Source organism: Perca flavescens, chromosome 23 (assembly GCF_004354835.1).
Source record: "Perca flavescens isolate YP-PL-M2 chromosome 23, PFLA_1.0, whole genome shotgun sequence".
NCBI lineage: Eukaryota > Metazoa > Chordata > Actinopteri > Perciformes > Percidae > Perca > Perca flavescens.
Window position 1 is genome coordinate 4600205 of NC_041353.1, and position 15860 is coordinate 4616064.

Genomic DNA, 15860 nt, shown 5'->3' on the forward strand with positions numbered 1-15860 from the left:
TTTGTTAAAGGTGCCCTGCCACACGTATTTCATTACTTTGTGGTAATGTCTGAAGTTCTACCATGGACTCGAACATTTTTTGTGGAAAAAATGCCTTGGTTACCTTGTTTCAAGCTATTCTAGCGTGGTATAGAAAGCCTACAGGAAGATTTGTGCCAGTTCTCATTAATATTCAACAAGATAAGCTGTTTGAATCTGATTGGCTAACAGCTAGCCAATGAGAGCCTGGCTGTCAGAATCCTTTACCCAGCCCAACTGGGCGAGCTAATGAATATTAATGAGCTCAGGCAACATGATGTCAGACTGACCAGCTTTTGTAATTGGCCTGATTTTTCCACTTATTTCTTTTCAGTGGCTAGAGCTGACAGAGGAGGTAGCAGTTCATTTTCACATTCACAACATAACACAAACACATATGGACCGAACAGATTTCCAAAAATGCAAGTAAAAACAGTTTTGTATGGCAGGGCACCTTTAAGGATCTAGACCTTCATCCTCATGGTTACGATAATAAACACGGGGTCACGATCCTGGGCTGGTCGGTTGGGAAACGAACGGCAGCATCCTGTGTTTAAGGCCGATGATTTGTCGACTCCTCCAACCCACACTGTCTTTGTCACTCACTAATAGCGTCGCCTGACTTCCTCCTTTTGCCCCGCCATAATTAATATGGTCACCAGATGGCTTTTGCAACGTTCATGTAATATCAGCGTTATCGTAATGACAAGTTTCAGACTCTTAAATAGCGTTCATGTCAACTTCCAAGTTGTAATTACGACTGTGAAACTCATTTTTCTGAAAGCTCTCATATCTCTACCTTGGTACTCAACACGGGAGAGCCTGCGAAATCAAACAAATATGGACGCCACGCATCAGCCAAAGACAGTCATCACATAACCGTTTTGATGACTCAAATTATCTCTAGGGGTTATTAAGAGATTAACGCAGCATTTGTCACAAAATTATTATTTACAGGTAACAAGTCTTTATATGTCTTATGACTTTAATTTCAAAGACTGTATTTCAACGTGTAGTTAGAACATGCTTCACATTGAAACAGTTATTGAAATGCAAGTAAAAAGGAACATTGATATCTATAAAACCTGCACTTTTAACCATATTTATCTAAGTGTGAAGCTCGATCTCTATATACGTTGACTGCAAATCCCCAAAACCATCCTTTGCTGATCATTTACTGTGCAGGCTAATGACATTTAAACACCATTTTTAAAAAGATACATTTGATTTCCAGCCAGAGCTTCCATTAGGTTTTGCGTGGCTTTGAACCCCCCACCCCCATGCTGAGGCCCCACAGCTAGTCAGGAATAAGCAATTTAAGCACGTCCAAACCATTCAAAGCAGTTCTTTGTTTTACTTGAACAGCAGCGAACCGCTTGTTAACCCTGAACCTGATGTTGTCTCTTCAGCTATAGAGGCTTCCTGCTCTGCTTTGTGAAATCAATTCACCTCAGTATCTCCTCAGGATCTGAGACACTGAGCCTCATCTGTGACTGTCGTCCTCCAGCTCTTTGGAAATAATCCCTTTAAACTCCTCTCAGAGGTCCCGGATGGTTTTTGGCTCTGCTTCGCTCACTGCTGGAAATAAAATTCCTCACCTCTGGCTGTTTCCCAAACTCTGCGTCCTAAAGAGACCCCGGTGTTCATCCATCCTGTCCTCTGGACCGCAGGACAACCTCCAAATTACATTTCGGCGCGGAGGTCAGAGAAGGAAATGGTTGCGAAAAAGACTTTGGAACTAGATAACATCTTCATTCATTTTCAGTCTGCTTTGTGCGGGCAGCACAGAAACTGCCAACAGAGAGGACATCCACAGAGCATCTTTAAAAGACAGAAAAGCTCTAAGAGCAGCCTGATCTGACAGGACAAAAGTAGATGTGTTTCTTTCATTTGTAAATCTCCCATTTCTTATAAATGTTCTGTTATACAAAATTCAGCCAATGCTTTGATATATTTCCACCTGTTCCCAGTGCAAAAAAGATGGTATGATTGGAAAATGGTCATCAGTTATTATCATTAATGGAAAGTATAAAGGATTCGTATCCATGCTGGTTGGCTAAAAATAGCTGGAAGTCAGTTATTGTAGTTTGGCCCGCTGATTTGCGCTAATTGGACTCCTCAGAGTACTAACTCAATCAAATCTGAACAAACAGACCTAGAGCATACTTTTTTTTTTTTTTTTTTTTTTTAAGAATCCGTGAGATTAACACTTCCTGAGAAATAATTATCTATCGCGCGTATCGCAAATATCAGTCAATAAATCTGCGTAGAAATCACTCCAGAACCTGCCTGAAAATGATCATTTAAGTTTTCTTCAGTATCAAAGTAGTAATCCAGTGATCGTTTTCTGTACATACATTGGTGCACTGCAAAAAGGAGCTGATAATGGCTAATCCTGCATACTTTTAATGGTGCCAAAATATATTTTATTTACCTTTATTTAACCAGGAAAGAATCATTGAGATTAAAAATCTCTTTTTCAAGAGTGTCCTGGCCAAGACAGGCAGCAGTACAACCACACATACAGTACATACAAACACAAGATACACAAAAAAAACATAAAAACTGAAAATAAATCCCAGTCAACCACAATCCTAAACACATCAGGCAAAACATCGACTGCCTTCCAAGTCAATCAACATCCTCTTAAAAGCGACCAATGAATATCAACAAATGTAGCTCAGCGTAAATTCAGTCAGGAAGACTCCTATTACGTTGTCTCTCTTTAACTGATCAGCTGGGCAGTGGGTGTTTCGGTTCTGTATACCAATTAGAATCAGGCACTTATGTTCTAACAAATCACAGCAGTCTACCTTGTTTTAAATCTGTTCTCTCTCTCCTGCTTCTGTCAGTTGTGTTTTCAGACGAGTGCGACCCGCCTCCTCCCCTTCCACCTCCGGGCCTTTTCGTGGGTGTCTCTGTCTTCTCCCGGCTGGCGGCTCGTGTTCCGTCTTTGGATTCTTCTCACCACCACCAGTGTCTAGTTTCCATTGGGGGATGTGTTTGGTTTTCCTACACATTAGATTTATATAGATACCCCTTAACAACGGAGACTAATCTCCAAATAATTGTTTGTACCTACGTGGTTATATCTTAGTGATAAATGCTTGCATATCTGCAACGGAGTCTCTCCTGATTGAAATATAAAACTTTAAAGTTCTGGGTGAGCAGTTGTCTCGATATTGGCTCTTTTTGGATTTTTGGAGTGACAGCACTCTGGCTTGTTTGTATTTCTTTGAACCAATCACAATCGTCCTGGGTGGGGCTAAGCCCCGGATGCAGCGACCGTGCCCCTGCAGAATGAACAGCAGAGATAGCGAAAGGGGAGGGACAAAGCCCGACCTCCAGCGTGCGTGTCTCAGCACTGTACACCAGGTAAGACAGACCGGTCTAGGGTTAGTACAAAATGTGTCTTTATGTGCAGCTTTAAACAGAGTAAAACATTTTTTGTTGTCCATGTGGACCGGTTAGTGGAGGAGAGAACGGTTCACTGTACGACGTCTTTTTAGTTCACTAGTAAAAATGAATTAAAGCCGTGGATCTTCAGTCTAATGCCATTTCTACAGGTGATGTATATACAGTATGTGGTGTAACAGCCATTATTGAAGCTATTCACATTAAATATGCATTTCCTCCAAATTCAGCCTGACCTGTGTTACGTCTTCGAAAACGGTGATCTCCACTAGCAGTTCTGTCAGTTTGTAAAGGTGATGTGATGTTCAGCAGGGGAAAAGAGGTTCAGATTGTTGTGTCATTGCTGCCTCTTTTTTTTTCTGTGAGGAAACTTTGTAAAGTCACTACAGTCTAAAGAAAAAACAAAAAAAAGAGTGTCTTACTCAATTTATTGAATATTAATGTTAAATTCATTCAAACGGCTCCGAATGAAGCGGACGTACCGACTGACTGGAAGAGACTTGAGATCTCAGCAGCAGGCAGGCAGCTGACTGGCCTGCAGCTCTGAGTGTGTGTGTGTGTGTGTGTGTGTGTGTGTGTGTGTGTGTGTGTGTGCGCGCAAATGTGTGTGTTTCAGTTAAGTCCATCTGTTGTTGTGCGTCAGCCCGAGGCAACGGCACGAGAGACAGAGCGAGAGAAAGGGAAAAAAAGAATGACGGGAAGAAAAGATACACAAGTGGAGAAATGAAGTGTGTGTGTGTGTGCGCGTCTTGGTCCTCAGGCGGTGCTGTCTGTGTGTCTCTGCGGATCCCAGATGGAGCCAGAACTCAACAGAACACATTAGTCCACTTGGCGTGATCACACACACACACACACACTCAGATATTCAGTGTAATTCTCCTGACAATCGGATCACCTGAGCCGCCGCTCGCCCTGCTGCAGCAAGATTTCTGGCTCCACTGGAACAGTCAAGTGAATTTCTACGGAAGCCCAGAGAGGCCCCTTATCGCTTTATTAGGCATCACAACTTCAGGATTGAAAAGAACGAGCAAGGAAAAACCCAAATCCCAGGCTGAGATGGAGTTTTTGCAGCAAGTGAAGGAGCTCGAGTAGCTCTGGGTTTCATTTGCAAGCTAGGAGAAATGAGGGAAAGTAAAAAAAGGAACGAAAGATTGGAAGATTTGAAAGCTCTCCTGGATCAGTCATTTCCCAAGACGTTAGATTTGGACTAATTTGCTCGGAAACTTGACATTATCAGTTGAATGGCCTCCAGTTGGTGCTTCCGCAAACCGAGCTCTCCAACTGAACTTCTTTACATTTAGGAGGAACAGGACAGAAGTTTAAACATAGCTTAGTCTGAGCCAAGTGGAGAGTTGGAAGTATATTCATTGTTACTATATTGAGTCTTAAATACTGTACAAATAAATACATTAATTAATACATTTGAGGTACTTTACTTAAGTATTTTCATTTTAAGCTACTTCATGATTTTACTCCACTTCAACTCTGAAGTAAATATTGTACTTTTTACACTACTACATTTGTCTGACAGCTTTAGTTTTTTTTTCTTCCGCTGAACATTCCTCCACAGCGCTGCGGAGGAGGGTCTGCTAGTCCACACAGCATTCCGGGATGGGAGAAAAACGTGCTCTGGTTTATTGGCATTTCTTTAAACCAATCACAATCGTCTTGGGGACGGGGCTAAGCGCCGGAAGGAGCCACGGTGCCGCTGCAAAACAGCCTCGGGAAGGAACTTGTTTTGGTGGAACGTGTGTACGTTCAAAAGTTGTTTTAGTCGTGCAGAAACAGAAAACTCTGATTGGACAGATAGTCTAGCTAGCTGTCTGGATTTACCCTGCAGAGATCTGAGGAGCAGTTAACCATAGTCCTCATAACACAAAAAAAGTGGAAGGTAACGGACATCCGGCCGAAAGAATATTGATGTGTAGTAATCTTCACCTTAGTAAAAAAAAAAAACATTCAAGTACCACAATAGCAACTGCTCACTGGATTGTTTTTTTCAATTATCGCTGCATACTAAAAGAGGTGCCATCAGAACAACAGCTGCTTCACACGTAGCATATATGCTCTTTTTTTAACCCGTTGGTTTTGGGTCTCTTAATTGCCGTCTTTCTGTCCCAACTGCTGCAGGTGAAACGTGACTTCCTGTGAAAATGTCATTACAGTCGACTGTTGTCGTAGAGCAAGAAGAGAAGGTGATGCTGAACGAAGTGCTCAGTTTAGTGTGAAACAAGTGATTAAATGTGTTGCCTCGATGTAGTCAAACATACGATCAAACTTAAGAGGTTTTGTTGTTTCTTTTTAGTCCCAACTTTTTTTTCATTTGCAGCCTCTGAAAAACATTTCTCATTAAATTGGAAGTTTTTGCTTTTCTGGCAATTTTAATTTACAGACAGAGATATTACAAGAAATGAGGATGAGTCATGCAACAAAGTCCCCAGCTGGACTTGTGAACTCAACAAGACCAAAGAAGAAGACCACCACCGAAACACAGTATATCTCTTAACGTTGACAAAAACCTGGTCACCTGTCAAAACTATTGATCAGATTTTGTATCTTTTTGCAATCTGGAGCCCATTTTCAGCTGGTGTTATCATGTGGTCTGTATCTGGATATCATTATCTTGAAGAAACAACAACATATTAATGCCAGGTTTGAATGCAGACCACATCTAGAGGTTCAACTTTAAACTCCACCTTGAAAGATCAATTCAGTTCCCGTCATTGTCACTTTTTTGATGTAAAGGCGAGAAACTTTACAAGACAGTTTTCAGCCCACTCTGACATCTCGACCCAGGCAGCATGCCTTTTATGAACACATGTCTCTAGCTCGCACCTCAAAACACTCAACATCACAGTTGGTCACTATCTTCAAGGATAATATGTCCTTTGAATATCTAACTGATGCTTGGGGCAAGGAAATTGGCTCTGAAACATCTCTTGAGCTTTAGAAAAAAAAAAAAAGCGCTTAGTAGAATTAAGGATTGTTCTGTCAATGCAAGACATTCAATTTAAAACTATGCACCGTATACACTATTCAAAAGGTCAAGCTGAATAAAATCTACCCTTCCGTTTCCCCTAAATGTGACAAATGTGAGTCGGAGGACGGGACTTAACTCTTCTGGTCATGCCCCTAAGGCCATAAGTTCTGGGAGGAGATATTTCAATGGTAAAGGGTAATACTTGGAAAGTAATACTTGGGAAAATTACACTCAAGGGTGTCCTGACTGTAATTTTGCAATACTGGGCTGTTCTGAATACTACTTTCAACTGGCGCTCGTGTTTGACATGGTTGCGGGGTTATTTTGAGGAAATGGTAATCTTCATCCCCTCCTCGTTACTAGTACTTGGTACTCTATTTCTAAAAGGCCTTTACACACCGGGGGCGTGACGAATAAACGGCATGAAAACCTAAATAATATTTCACATCAAATCTATTGAGGCTGGCAGCGATGCAAATTAGGGACAGTTAAAATGACAGAATAAAAGGTTAGAAAATTGGCACCAGCTACCACGGACAGTTCCAGACATATTTCAGGAACACTGAGGTACTTCTGGAGATACTGCTAAAGTGTGTGAGAGAGAGAGAGAGCGAGTGAGAGTGAGAGAGAGAGACACTTTGGACCTCAGACAGGATTGTGGACCAAAGAGTCAGACAGACGGATAGACATCTTCGTCTCTTAATGGGACAGAAAACGAAATCATTCTTTTTTAATGAATGCCTTTATTGTCATTGCATGTTTAAATACAACAACCTTTTTCTGTCTCTCAAACACACACTCACATACTTATTATCTTCATCCGTCTGTACAGGGCAGTTTTCCCTCTGTCCCTTTAAATCTGCATCTCAGCTCATCATTTCTCTCTCTCAGGAGAGCTCGATGCCCTGCTTGACAACAGATGGAGCCCTGAGGCACTGGGACCACACACACAGACACACACACACACACACACACACACACGCACGCACACACACGCACACAGCTGGCAGCAGTGGGATGGGGTAGGAGGCAAGCTGTGGTAAAGACTGATGTCAACATCAGTATGAATGCACACACACACTCACAGAGAGAGCCCGTGGTTATGTGGATATATGTAGATGAACAGGGGTGAACACACACACAGCAGATTTATAGTGGAGGAAAGCACTCAGTCTCTGCTGACACACAAACACACAGAGTCTCCAACACAGACAGAAAAACAGGAAATATTGGACTAGATTTAAAACAGAAAATCAAATCAAAAGACTGATTCACACAGAGGAAGTTTGCTCTCTTTGCATTTATGTATTTACCACAGTTCACACTTGAATTTGGAGCAAATTTGAAGGTACTTCATAGTCACATACACATAGCGAAATTCATTCTCTGCATTTAACCCATCACTCAATGGAGCAGTGGGCAGACATTTATAGTACCTGGGGACCAACTCCAGATCTGAGCCAGTGTCTTGATTAAGGGCACTGACTAGAGTACATGTTTTTTGACTAATTTGAGTTACAGAAGTTCAAAAACACTGAGCTGGGAGGGCATTTGGGGATTTTGGGACCACTGTTTGGCACAATATCAGTGTTTTCCTCTGGTGACTCCATCCATCCATTTGAGTCTAACTCCTGCTCAGCAGCACGTAGAGTCACAGACTTCTTTTCTCCCCATCAGCTTTCTTAATCGAATCCTGGTGGATCACCAAGCAAACCAAGGCATGCTGGGAGATGTAGTCCCTCCTGTGTGCCCTGGGTCTGTCCTAACAACAAGTCAGAGGATCACTGAGACTGGCTGATAAACTGACCGCCTTTAATCTTCCAATCCTGAATAAGATGGTGAGATACCATCAGTCTGACACATGGGGAGGCTGCTTTATCTTCACCTTCAAGCAGTGGCGGAACGTAACTAAGTACATGTACTCAAGTACTGTACTTAAGTACACATTTGAGATACTTGTACTTTACTTGAGTCTTTTCTTTTCATTGCACTTACTTATACTCGGATACATTTCAGAGAGAAATATTGTACTTTTTACTCCAATATATTATGACATTTTTAGTTACAAGTTACTCCACAAATTAAGATTGTTTTACACACAAAACCCATGTAGTTTATAAAACGTGTTAAATGTTTTATTATAAATTAAACTACCCAACAATATACAGGCCTTCAAGTCCAGCTGAAATGATTAGACCATTAAACATTTAGTGGATTGACAGAACTGTTGGATCGTTTCCAGTTTCTAAAATGTGGGGGATTTTCTGCATTGTGTACTTTTACTTAAAGCTACTGTACATTGTGTAAGAATTTTTCCCATCTAGCGGTGGAATTGTATATGACAACCAACTGAATATTACTTCCTTCCTTAGCCCTTCCCATTCCAAGCGTGTTTTAACTACGGTGGCTGAACCGGAAATGAGCTCTTAGTCTCCATCGTTTACGATTACGCAACTGTCTTTTTGCTTTGCCTGTCGCGTTGTCGTTTTAATTCTCTTTTTCGCTTCCCCGGCGAGTAATCTCCCCCTGGCATTTGTCACAGAGCCACTGAGTGTAAGAGGGCCAAAGGCAGAGGTACGTCCCTCTTTGGCTAATGTATTTTAAAGATGGAGGTGCAACATGCCAGGCGTCATTTGAGCAACTCGCCCGTATGTATTCTGAATGATTCTGAATGTCAGATTCTATGCTTACTAGAATACTTTGATTAGTTGGAGGAAGTAATTACACATGAATGAGCACATATTTGTGAAAGAACAAAGTTTTTTTTGCTAAGAATCAACTCAAAAGATTACACAATGTAGGTTATACTTTATGTACATTTTCCTGATGATACTTACATATTTCTACCTAAGTAACATTTTCAATGCAGGACTTTTACTGTAAGAGTATTTTTACAGTGTGATATTAGTAATTTTACTTAAAGGAGTACGCCACCGTTTGTTGAAATAGGGCTTATCACGGTCTACCCTGGCTGTAGATAGGTGGGCCAATGCATTTTTTGTCTCAGTGCAAGTAATTAGGTTGTTTTTTTGTCTTTTGTTGGCTCACTTTTACTCACAACATGCTAACCGGCAACATAGGATTCCATTCACTACGCTAAGCTAACTAGCGGCGGCGCTGCCAGTGTTGCACCGGACTAAAACAATGCATGCACAGAAAATGCGTTGGCCCACCTACCTACAGCTAGGGGAGACCGTGATAAGCCCTGTTTCAACAAACGGTGGCGTATCCCTTTAAGTAAAGGATCTGAATACTTCCTTCCACCACTACCTTTAAGACACCTTCAAGGAAGTCCATCACGGACGATCACCTGAACGTTTAACACCACCTCCCTGTCCGAGAAAAGCCCTGCAGCATCTGTACGTCCCTACATGCTCAAATGTGGGGGCTTTGTTTGAAAGTAAAATACGATTTAGTGTAACTTTTAAGAACCCAGGGATCATTGTACATGCTGTTATTCTCTCACACCTTGATTCATGCAAAAATCTATTAACTGACTTTACAGAACTCAGCTGCCAGGCTTGCAGAACCATGAGGCTCGTCCATGTCACGCCTGTTTTATCCTCCTAACAATATGTTTTAGAATTGATTTTAACATCTTATTTATTACTGGTATTGCTCTTCTAGGCCTTGCACCTTGCTATATTTTGGACCGTACAAGTTTGAAAGTAGCTCTAGATCTTCAGGCAGATGTCTCTCTGTTCCCGAGTCACAAACTGAACCAGAGTGGACAGTCTTCACAGTCAGGGCCCCAAGGCTCTGGAACAACCTGCCCGAGGCAAAAAGGCTGGCTAAGGAAGACCATCTTTGAAATCTCCACTTAAAACATTTTTTTTTTTTATCAGAGAGCTTATCCTGATTTTTTTGGGGCTTTTCCCTTTATTTAGACAATGACAGTGGATAGACATGAAAGGGGGAGAGAGATGGGGGATGACACGCAGCAAAGGGCAGCAGGTTGGATTTGAACCCAAACCACTGCAGGACTCCACGAACATGGGCCTAACGCTCTCACTGGGTGAGCTAGAGACCTTAAGTTTGGTTTTGTTGTTTTGCTGTATAATATAATGATTTATAATTCATTTGATTTTAATTTGCTGCCCTCTGTGAATCTACTTTGTAACCTGGGTTTTGAAAAGCTCTATAAATAAGGAATATTACAAGAGCACCACAGACAGTCTCCTAACCATTTGCGTCACGGTATTGTTGGAGTGCAAAGCTTTAACCCCAGAGATACTGTGGCAGAAAAAGTTGAAAATATCTATATTGGCCATCTGCCACTAATGCAGATGGTCGGCGTACTGGATGACCAATCAGGAGCTGCCTCTGTAGGGCTTGACATTAACTTTTTGAGGCACTTGTCCTTCGGACAAGTACATTTACGTTTCACTTGTCCATGAACAAAAGTCACTTGTCCGGGTAAAGATTCATCATTTTATAATTTCTTTTGTGTTTTGCTAATGCAGAATTTGAAGAAACCATTGAAAGCATCCAAACACTATCAACATTAATACACTTCAGTTTAAACGGTAGAAAAAAATGTGTCCCAAGAATAGATTTCCCCTTCAACAAGAAAAAAGCATCTCCAGACTCATAATACAAAATTATACTTTGCACGCCGGTGAGCAGAAGTTAATATATTGAGATTCTAAGTGAATATTTTAAAGTTTCTCATTACTTTCAGATTCCTAGTCAATATTCTAAGTTACTATGTCAATATATTGAGATATTCTGAGTTACTAAGTCAATATATTGAGATACTGAACCAATATGTTGAGTTACTAAGTCAATATATTACGACACTAAGCCAATATATTGAGATTAAGTCAATATTTTATAGTTTCTCATTACTTTGATATTCTTTGTTTATATTCTGAGATACTGAGTCAATATATTGGGATACTAATTCAATATTTTGACCAGAGGTAGTGGTGACTTGAACTTATACTATATCTAAAATAATTTTGTAGACATAACAATGGATTTTGCCTCTAAATGTTGGTGTCAGCGTGTTTTTTTTTTGTTTTTTTTCTACAATTTCACTTACCAAGGGATCCTTTAAAAAGGTGTAGCTACTTTACAGTTGATTATTAACTGATATTTAATCCGCTACAAACGAGTAGCGGAGCAGCTAGTAACGTTACGAGACAGAGAGCCGTCAAGAGTCAAATTAACTTCATGCTTCATCCGCACAAAGCACACTTCTATCGCCACGAGTGACAGCTTTATTCGGCTCGTTTTCTGTGAAAGATGTGGGGACGGGGTAACGTTAAAGCGTAGTTAGCATGCTAACGTTAGCTAACTAACACCGGCTGCCTGGCTTGCTGGTTCCGCGGTGCTTTCTTGCTGTATCGCTTACAGAGAAGGAGCTGAACAGTGGGCTGGGTCTAACGTCAGCGGTCCGCTCTCCCGCTGCTGCTGGGTCTAACGTTAGTTAATGTATTTGTTTCAAATCGGTAAAGTAAAATCTGTAACATAAACGGAATGAGTGGCACATAATAACGTATATAATGCTTCATCCACACAAAGCACATTGCTATCGCCACGAGTGACTTCTGTTTTCAGCTTGTTTTCTGTGAACGATGTGGCGAGGAGGTAACGTTAAGGTGGAGTTAGCAAGCTAACACCGGCTAGCTCGCCGTGCTTTCATGCTGCTTCGCTTTCGGAGAATGCGCTGAACAGCGGGCTGGGTCTAACGTTAGCGGCCCGCCGACCCGCTGCCCGGGATTGTGGGGTAAAATATGTATTTGTTTCAATTCTGTAACATTGACGAAATGAGTGGCATTTTGTTTTGTTTGAGTTTTAACTTGTCTAGTGGGGCAAGTAAATTTCTCTTCCACTTGTCCTACAAAAAATCCACTTGTCCCGGACAAGCGGACAAGCCTTAATGTCGCGCCCTGCTCTGGCTCGTATATTATTGACACTTTTGGCTGGGTTTTGGGAATGTCGACACGGGTTGACTTGTAGTGAGAATCAGCTCCAGTTAGTAGTACCCAGCTAAGCTTTGGGCAAATGTTGACACCTGGAATTAGACCAGCATACTGATTCTGGTGAGTCATCTATCACGAATCTGGCAGGAGTCCAACAGCCAGGTGTGCCAGGTTTACTGAAGGGCATGTTTAGCAAAGAAATGTTTGCTACCTGGGTCTGAAGCATCTTTAACAGTAGCACCAGGGTCTGTAGTGGTTTTCAGAACATTTGGACCAGTAGAACCCAATTATCTGATAATATATGTCTCCAGACTACTACACTCCTCAAACACACTGTTCAAACACATAGATTGGCCTGATGATGGCGCTAAATGAAACATTAAGGGATCACCTGTGATTACAATTCATCGAGAGGGGAACATAAATGTCAGTACCAAAATGTTATGGCAATCGATCCTACAGTTGTCACAAAAAAAAACAGAATAGGTCAAATTTACATAAGCTGATGGCAGTATGGGATTTATCCATTGTGGACCATGAACATTAAATGCAATCCATCTAAAAGTTCTTGACATATTTCAATCTGAACGGACTGAAAGACATTGCCATCCCTATAGCCGCTAGCATGGCTAGAAAAGACAATTCTCTAAGAATTAGTGGGCTCCTTAGGATATTATTTTCCTCTTCCACATTCCATTTATTGTACCAACTATGCATCTGCGTTTGTAGGGCTCGGTTCTAACTGGCTGTGTTGGTATAGCAGAACATATATGTTGCCAAAAATGACATCTAACCGTTTCTACACCTGTGGTGTATACCTGCAACATTTTCTACCCGTCTTATTGAATATGAGTTTTTTTGACTGTAATCGCTACACCAAATCGTAAATGCAAGTTAGTCTGGAACCTCTCAGTTAATTTTCAATTTCTAAAAGGGGCATTATCAAAGGCCATAGACCATAATGCCTCTGGATGCAGTTGGTTTTCAAAAATGCCACGCTCCTTTTTACTATGCTCGGTTTATGATGGCCTAAGTGTCGTGGCGCCCCGGGTGAGCAAGCCAAAAAAAACATTATCAAGTATTTTGCATAAACCGCGAAGGCTCTGTAAGTTGTTTGTCATCGTCTCAAAAGAGTCTGACCGGCTGGAAGTCTATCTGAATCGTAAGGGGGAGGAGATGCATCTGCCAGAGAAAATCATCTGGTTCCCAAGCTAGCTGTATTGCTCAGAGTCTAGTCTGGATCAAGGACCTTCATTTCCAGGATAATCACAGAATCCTCCGGCGCTGTATGTTGCCATTATCTAACTCTGTTCTCTTCAGGAAACAACAACAAACTTTGAGCTAGCAAGCTACATGCTGAAAAGTTTTTAAAGAAAATTTGGATGGTACAACAAGGCAGGCCTGCTTGGTTCTTTTGGGGAACGATTGTATATCTTTACAAAGCGTACGTTAACGGTATTTACTCTCTAACTGGGACGTTTTGGGACAGATTGGTTTGGGATCGGTATAGATGAAGTACACACGTGGACACACTGGTAAGACCATGTATCTAGCTAATTTAAATAGCTCACGTTATTGTATTGTGTGAACAGTAACCTTCATTTAATATTGTATGTGGCGTTTTCTTTTGCAGGCTGCAAATATTCCACCAAAACAAGTTCCTTCCCGAGACTATTTTGCAGAGGCACGGTCTCTGCTGCTGGAGCTTAGCTACGCCCAAGACAATCGTGATTGGTTTAAAGAAATGCAAACAACCCAGAATGTTTTTTTTCCCCATCCTATCCCAGAATGCATCTGTGGTGTAGCTAGTCCTTACTCCACAGCGCTGTAGAGATAGGTCTGGCAATGCGAGACTACTCAGAGTGTTATGTAGTATGTTCTATGCTGGGAAATGCTGTATTGTTTTGTTACAGCATGAATATTTTGTTCCATTACATCATTGGAACAAATTGTATCTCCAGTGTAAGAGACATTCACATTCTCAGACAATTTGAGGGATCAAGTTTCTAGACTCCCAACTCTAGCAGGCTCCGAACACAAATTAAAACCCTTTGGAAGATGTCAACACTTCCCTGTAATCCAGTTAAAGCCAGGCCTTTTCTGAGTTCTTGACAAGTTGACATACAAGGTTTTCACCTGACATCTTTGGTGCCACCTAGTCAGGCCGACAGCATGTGACATCACCTTTAGCTCATCATGAAACGGCCTTTTAATGCTAACATCAGTGTTAAGGACAGTAAGGGAAGTAAATGTCAAACCTAATCTGAGCGGAGGGAAATAAACAGGAGGCTTTGACTGAAAGTGAATTTCTAATGTGATTAATATATGTGGACAGGAAGGAAGTGTCTTGACATATATAATACAGAGCCACAGCGATCATATTAGCTCGTTTGGGCGTGGAGAGGAAAAAAGGAAATGTACCGCTGTCACACAGCTAATTAATTCTGGCAGGACAGAAGTGTAAAACACAAACAATTATGAAGACAGAAGAAGAAGGACGACAACGACGACAGGGAAAGAGAGAGGAAAGAAGGGAGTATAAACACCAAACAGGGTCACACAGAACTGTACAATCATTTTTTGGGAGGCAGAACTACTGCTGAGAGGCTGAAAGCTTAACAGCATGAACCAAAACCTGTAGCCCAGAAAGAAAGAACAAATATCCCAATGTTGCACTAAATACTCTAAAGTCGAATAGGAACCTGGATGAAGGATCCACCAATAATCGCAAAGTGAGGATGCTGATAGCTCCTTTTGGCTGCAGGTACTTTTTCCAGAACCCTTTTTCAAGAACTCAGCAGCTGGACCTCCATTTTAAATGCAGGATCTTTAAGTTTTCAATCCTGCCCCCCGCCCCCAAAAAAGTTTGATAGGAACAGGAACCATCAGGGAGGAGTTCCCAGTTCTGAACGTCACTAGCTGGTCAAACACAGGCCTTAAAACTACTTCATTTTGCATCCAACATTCATTCATGTTGCAAACTAACATTGGTTATTGTACCTAAAGCCCCTTTCACACATGCGCTGCACCCCTGAACTTATCTAGACATTACCCAGAGGAGCTGTATGCAAGTACGCAAATGTCCGAATCAGTTGAACTGAACATTAAACAGACTTTACCCTGCCAGCTCCCTAGTACAAAGTCTATGTAATGTCCGATTGAGCCCATGTGTGAATGAAGCAAGTTATTCTTTGGAGAATTTACCGCCAGCGAATGGGCGTGTTGATGACTTTTCTATATTGCGGCTGCTGTGAAATGGAAAGAAAACCGCCGAGGGTGAAGAGAATATCTAACTGGAGTGATGACAAGATTCGGGAACTTCTGTCAGTAAGAGCAGACACCAAAATTCAAGGACACATTCAAGGAAGGGCAAGAAACTTTTGGTTTCAAGTGCCATTTTGACTACTTTCAATACTTTAACTTCAGTTCTCAGTTGAATTCATTCATGTGCACCATCAGCTGTTACTACCATACAAATCTATTTTGAATTTGCCCTATTGCTGAAATGTGCTATATAAATA

At 41.4% G+C, this 15860-nt stretch overlaps 1 protein-coding gene across 4 annotated transcripts in view; it reads right to left on the bottom strand.

Annotated features, from left to right (window-relative positions):
• LOC114550090 (thyrotropin-releasing hormone-degrading ectoenzyme) overlaps positions 1-15860 on the bottom strand; it is a 229183-nt gene that overhangs the window by 151785 nt on the left and 61538 nt on the right. The window lies entirely within an intron of this gene.